This window comes from Onychostoma macrolepis, chromosome 07, assembly GCF_012432095.1.
Source record: "Onychostoma macrolepis isolate SWU-2019 chromosome 07, ASM1243209v1, whole genome shotgun sequence".
Classification (NCBI taxonomy): Eukaryota; Metazoa; Chordata; class Actinopteri; order Cypriniformes; family Cyprinidae; genus Onychostoma; species Onychostoma macrolepis.
This window is the reverse complement of record NC_081161.1, coordinates 43,244,324-43,251,829: the sequence shown is the minus strand read 5'-3', so window position 1 is coordinate 43,251,829 and position 7,506 is coordinate 43,244,324.

Sequence of the window (7,506 nt, the reverse complement as noted above, 5' to 3'; positions counted from 1 at the left end):
CGCGCGGCTTTTTCACACGCGCGTTAATCTTGATTTCCCGCCCACCTGCCAAAGCGCGCAATTTTCTTAGGCCGAAATAACTCAACAAGGTTGGGGTAGTTTTTCATTGTTTTGAGGATTAAATATAAGGACGTAAAACTATGTAACTTAAATATGGCATCGGACTAAACTGAAAAACAAAATAATAAAATAAAGGGTAATCTAATAAAGAAAGGCAAGATAGGCCCTAATCTGTCACTCAAGGTTGTAAGATGCAAATGAGAGGATGTAGATACACAAGAGAAGAAAGGATGGATGGAAGAGAACAGGATGAGGCACAAAAAGGAAGGAGAGGTGAAGTAAGTCGGTCAGGACTCTTTTTGGCTGGACGGCTCTGTCGGAAGAGACTTTTTCTTGTGTTCTGTTTCTTCTCTTTTGTTGACCCTTTTCTTTGGCATTACACTTCGTCTGTTTACTGAAAACATGGTGTTCTTTTTCCCACTCAACTTCCGTCCCATTTGCTGTTTCTTTCTCATGTGTCCCCTTTTGAGCTTTTGATATTCAATTCCAGTATCAAACCCTTTCTGTCAGTTCAGTCTAGCTACAACTTTTTCATATACCTCCTTGAGCATTATTGAATTTCATTGTTTTTTGTAGTACAATCCATAAAAACACACATACTGCGCAGAGACTTTCATTCAGGATTTTTATTCAAAGAAAGAGAGGAAACCATTACCACTATGTCTGGGATAATGCCCATTTTCTGTCCAAGGGAGCCGCTCAGTGAAGTTTTATGCCTTCCCAGTGAGAGAAGTTTTATTTGGACAATCAGTGAGGGAAGTTTTATTAGGGTAATCAGTGCTCTGACTGTGTTAACTCCTGTAACTCACAGCTGGCCTCATGATTCAGCCAAGGGATTCTCCATCGTGTTCTTCCATTCCTGCAATCAGATGCATGGTCTCTTAGGAACCCTTCGCTCTAGAGCCCTCCTGTGGCTATTAAAGAGACCATTTCACCTAGTAGGTGTCCCTTCTCTTTAATTTTGAAACGAAGACTTTATTTAGTAATGGGTGATATTTTGTCTTGCAGTCTGTTTTGTTCTGACACTAGAGTAGTTGACAACTTGGTATTAATGCTTTTGGGAAATAAACATGTTCTGTGGTGTGACGCTATTGCATCTGTTCATCTAAAACCGTTTTAAACAGTATTTTGCTAATAACTGTGCATGCATTGTATGACTGAAAAACAATATTAGCGCATAAAGAATTATTTTCTTTAAAATTCATATGCTTTTTAACCTAAAACCTGGTTGATTTGGATTTCTTTTCTTGAGAAACAGCTTTCCAAATCCTCTGCTTTTATTGAAAAGCTCAGCAATGATCTATGAATGAATATATCCAGTAGAGGGCAGTGCTGCACAATTAATCTCCAGTAGGGGCAGAATCAAGAGCGCTGGGACAACTTTGCACACTAACATACTGCACTAACTATTTCTGCAATATGTAGGCCTATTGTGTATACAGTGCACAGTATGCTAATTTTTAATATGCTTAGAACATATAGAACACTGCACTGAATAGGCTACTGCATCCCACAATGCAATGCATTTGACCTTGATTCCTAATTAAACTTTTTTTTTTAATCACACAAAAAAATTTTACACAGTTTTACAGAAAATGTGGAGGAAATCTAAATCAATAAATAAATGAGCAATATAACCATATTTATTTCCAAACTAACAAATGGTGATGATTTGCTGAACTAAACATGCAACGTAATGAGTACCATGTTTGTTGCATCTCAGGAGTCTTGTGCATCTTTTCACCTCCACATTTTCAAGGGTTTGTCAAGTAGAACTGGATGTCAGAGGGACCTTCACCCATTTTTACCTGAGGTAGGGTCAAAGGGTTGGAAAATGAAGGTATGCGCATAATGCAATAGATTGGAGGGGAATATTATCAGTAAACAATGACTTCAATTTCTTGCAGTCAACTGTTGTATCTCAGAAGAACTGCACTCTTCAAAACATTTCCTTTTATGTTCAGTGGAAGAAAGTAAGTCGTATAGGTTCGGAACGACATGAAGATGAGTAAATAACCCACGTTTTTCCATTCAAAATTATAAGAGGTTCTTTGTCTGAAAGCTTTAATGTAATGATTTTGTTATGGCTATCTTAGTCACACAGTTCGTAAGAAAGACTGGAATATCCAGTCCTGTCACAGAGACCCCTGATATAGATGGTCTATAGAGCCTGTGTTTTAGTCTTCATTACATGCAAAGCCTTGATTTTAAGGACTGTTTGTTGTCCTGTTATCAAGTAGAAAACAGTGATTGAGAGCCTTATCTGTTCCTTTCAGACATAATTCATCTATTGTCTTATCTCAAGATCTTTATCAGCACATTCACAGCTGCCATCACTTTATCTTATTTTATTGCATGCATCCATTTCAGATACTAATACTGAAATATTTAAAGCAATGTACATTTTGTAAAGCTCTGTATAAATAAAATTATCTTGGCTTGATTTCAAAAAGATCCCACATTCACTGTCAGACTGCATCAAATACATTCAATCTGTATGTTTAGGTTTGTTCTGCTCCATGTCTTTCTCCACATTATTGGTGACATGTGGGCACTCATCTAATTATAAGATCAAGGAGAATTCAGGATTTATGAACCTCATCTTTTTCCTGAAGGTCTGTTACTGACACAGCTCATGTTATCGAAAGGAGATGATAAAGGTATGTGTATTATGTGTAATTGAAGTCATGGATCTTTTTTTCTTTTACTAGTGAAGTCATCTCTTTCTGTTTTTCTAATTGTCATTATCTCTCTCACGTGCAGGACACAGACAGGTTTGCATTTTGCATTTTAACTCGTTTGACATAATACGAAACGGCACGTCCCTTCAAATAGCTCATCTAATTTTCAGTTTCAGGAGGAGCACGTTACTTACAACAATAAAGGCCTTCAAGTTACTCTTGTGAGGACCAAAGTGAATGTCGCAGGTTTCACGCATGACACTGCAGTGAGATTCTCCAGATACGTTCTCACATAACCGACTGTTCTACAAAGATCTAATTTATGTCTGAGAGAAAAGCGAAAGCATGAACAATCTCTGACATCAAGAACCACAGCCAATGTCAACCTCCCCGTCACTGCTGACAAACAGAAAACTCTGTGTTCTAAATTTGCGTTAAGTACAGTCTGTTTTCCATTATCAATGACGAACTTTCTCCCATAGAGCACAGAAGAAGAGATTTTGCAATGTTTGCTTGTCCAAGCTGCTGTTTTTCATACAGTAAAAGACAGCAGGACCAGTGCAATTCAGCATCATCGATGTCGTGATGCATCTTCATTGAATAGCGGGAAAACTCACCATCCACTTTGACTGTATGCAACACAGTTGCTTGGATGAAAGAAAGTCATGGTTTTGGAACAATATTAAGTAAATGAATTATTTCTTAATTCTATAATAGCAAGAGAATGAGCCCTTTTAGGAAAGAACACTGGGATATTTGTATTTGAATGTGTTCATTAAATCAGCAGCCCAACTGATGCCTTAGTATGCAATGACTTGCAAAAAGCATGAAGTGTTATGCAATGGCAATCGAAGAAAGCAGGCTGTTAAACTAAGAGTTGAGGGAGGAACTTACAGGACATTCACTTTTATTCTCAAAATGACAGTAAATGCCACCATCATCGCACCACCCTCTATACGCGCCAATCGCTGACGTGCGTCAGTTTCTTCACTTCGTGTATCTATTATGTGTTGACTAACCTGTATAGGGCCTTGGCCTAAATATTTGGTCAAATAAACAGTGTCTGCACACGATAATATGAGTTCTCCATTTGGAATTTAATAACGCTAAATGATGCCTGTATTCTTGCGATTGGGTGAGTTTCATAAAGTGTTTGTTGCGACATGTTAAAACTGTAAATTCCAGCAAGTTTCTGTTATTGACAAAGCCTTAAAGTGATGGACAGTGTTTTATGGTGGACACAAAAGAATGCCTTATCGATAAAACTTATCATGGCTTATCTCCCATTTCCTTATTTTTATCAACACACTATTACCTAATGAGGGTGATAAGAGAGAGATTGCATAAGACAGACTGATGGCATGTTCTAGAAGGGGAAGGCTGGCACAGTGTCCACATTCTGATATAAGGTGACAGTCGAGACGACTCAGTGATGATTTTTTCATAAGAATGATGAAGCACAATGAGCTCATCTGGAAAACCTGATTGAATAAGAAAGACAAAACCTGATGGCTACTTGTCTAAACACCCTCTTTCTATTGCATCACTTTTATAATGTCCAAAATTTCCTCATACATTTCTCAAAGTTCTTCCTCTTTGAAAGGTGTTGAAAACCTCTTTTTCACTTCAAATAATCTGTATTAAATTAGCAAAAATGGCAAATAGAAGCAGTTCACAAATGACTTTTGGACCTCTATTTACTAAGGCTCAGTGTTTGCTACAGGAAGTTTAATGACAGGCTGTCAGAGTTAAAGTTAACATTTGCTTTGGTCCGAGTCCAAATATATTTGGCAGTGAATTTCTGCAGTAAAACTGACCCACACATTTATTATGTAACATTGTAGACAAATGTTTCTCAGTCCTAGAAGGTTCGGACCGGCCTTTTTCATGCAGATCTCACAAAAACACCTGTCAGGAAATGACAGTAAGAGTCGTGGCCCATTTGGTACTGGACTGTTTTACTTCCTAACCTTGACTACACTTGATTCTGCCATAAAAGCTGCTCTTTTTTAAGCATTTCCATGCAGGGCGAAACATTTCTGCAGATTCTCAGTCACATTCTCAGTGTGAAAATCTGTAGATATTAATCGGACAGGGCAATATTGAAGCCTGGAAAATTCCAGATCTGCTATATTTCGCTCGTGACTTGTCTCACCTGAGCTTGTGGCCTTCTTAATCAATAATAAGGACCAAATAAAAGGACTAATGCATGCATTAGCCAAACCGTACATTCTTGTCTAGTCAGGTTCAAAGACGTCAAGCTAAACGCGTTAAACTCAAAGGCATTTCACGCGTTCCGCACACACTCTTAATCATTATGAATAATGGGGTCACTATGTACGATGATGAGTGCTGACCAAGACTTGACTTTCATGCACACCCCTGGTCTGAAGTGAGTATGCATTGCAATTATCAGACGTGGATAACAACATTACCAGGTGTTATGCATGCAGTTTGTTGCGTAAAGATTAATGTGTTCATTCAAGACTTGTGCTGATCAGACACAGCTTCTTCAGTCTGAAAGAAAACCGCTCAGTTAATAACATAACTGATTTATTTTTAAGTAAATCATACTTTGCTTCTTTAGATGGAGGCTTTCATGCAATGTTTCAATGCTTCAGATCATACCAGTGAGAAATTGTAAGGGCCTCCCGACCTTGTTCTGCAGGACTTGTTGTAAAATGAACTTGGACAGCTTTGGGAACATTTGTATTGATTCCTACAAGGCTGTAACCTCTGAGGAAAAGGCTAAATTGTTTTGTGCCATCATGAGCCAAGCGGTCACACCATTGGTCAGGATACAGGCGTGTCAGCTTGTGCAAAGAAAACTCACGTCATCAATACAGGTTGAGCTCTGCACAGCCATTTCTTCTCTTCAGCTATGTTTTTAGGTTGATTATAAACAGCCACAACAGTGACATGTGGAAAAAACAGGCTCCCTCTCAGGCATTATATTACAGCTGAGGCTGTAAATATTATGCTTATCAGTTTGTCATTTAGCCACATGCGGTACCTTGAACTACAGTACTCGGCTGATCACAACAGGATATGACAAAAAAGCAGAAGCAGTATCAGGGAATTAGATGTCATAAATTGCAATGATGATAGGAACTGTGCTGTTACGATAAATATTGCATTAAACTGGCAGTCACAGAGGTGATCAAATAAAATGTATTATAAATACAATGTATAATCATTTATAAATGAAAAATCGTGATATTGACATCATTCTCCACTGATAACCCTAAGATGGTTTTGACTGACATGATCATGTGTGGGAAGTGTGTTATACGAGCTGCTAATATGAATAGGATTCTTCTACCTAATGTGATATGTTTGAAATAGGTCATAGGTCAACGGGGGTCATGAACTTTGTTTCTGAGTCAGCCTGGTAGGTCCTGTTCTTAGGTTAGGTCTAAAATAAAGCATGCTCGACCATTTAAACATATGGGTTTGTTCGTTTTTTATTCACTAGCGTTCCTTATTCTTTTTCTTTTCTGTAGCGTATACTTGTTTTTTTATTTATTATAAAAAATGAGCCTCTAACACTAGCCTTCTCCATTCTTTTTCTGTTTTATCTACTTGTTTTCTTTTTATTTGTTTATTTATTTTTAAATTAGCCTCTAACACTAGCCTTCTCCATTCTTTTTCTATTTTATCTACTTGTTTTATTTATTTATTTTTTTCAAATAAAAAATGAGCCTCTAACACTTGCATTCTCCATTCTTTTTCTGTTTTATCTACTTGTTTTCTTTTTATTTGTTTATTTATTTTTAAATTAGCCTCTAACACTTGCATTCTCCATTCTTTTTCTATTCTATCTATTTGTTTTATTTTTATAAAAAAAATAAAATAAATAAAAATCTTGCTATATGTACTGCATTAGGCTAACTGAGACTTTTAAAAGCGCTTACATATTATTGCTCTTTTGTTGGTTTTGATTTCTTCCTCATTTGTAAGTTGCTTTGGATAAAAGCGTCTGCTAAATGACTAAATGTAAATGCCGCGATAACTTCTGTGATAAATTCAGGATACATTTAGTACAAGGGCATCAAATCTTGCTCCAGGAGGGCTAGTATCCGGTTTGCCAGAGTTTGCCTCCAACCAACTTCAACACACTTGTATAGAAGTTTCTAGAGAATCTGAAGACCTTGTTTAGTTTGTTTAGGTGTTTATTTAGGACTGGAGTTAAACTCTGCAGGGCTCACCCTGATTTAGCACGAGGGGAATGCTGAAGGAATGAATTCTTTAACTTATGAAACTTTCTTAGGCATTTCTGCAATGTTGTTTCAGCCTGAGAATATGTTCTTGTAGGTTCAAAACTCAACAAAAGAGGTTTTCCATAATGTTTTTAAATACACGCCCTAAAATTATAGTAGGCTATTACGCAACATACGCCTGTTCAAGATGTCCAGTTTATTGATTCAAAGGCAAAAAGAAAAGGCAGTTGAGGCAATCTGTGTAAAAGTGCATGGTTTCTTTATCTGAATCATTGTGAATTAGTTTGAACAAGCCAAATACACATAGACCAGCACATGACAGTGTTTATATTTGGATGACTCTTAGTCACATGCGTTTGTGTTGTTCAGCCATCCATAAATCTAATCCGGAAAACCAATTTCCAGGTTGGTGTTCAGTCTGACAGCTATTGCTCAAGTTTTAGTGAGATTTTACTGATAACAGACCGGGAGCCCATGATGGCCCACCCTGGCCCAGAGGCATAGCGTCAGAAGGTGTGTTCATTGCGTCAAACGCGGGGCGGTGC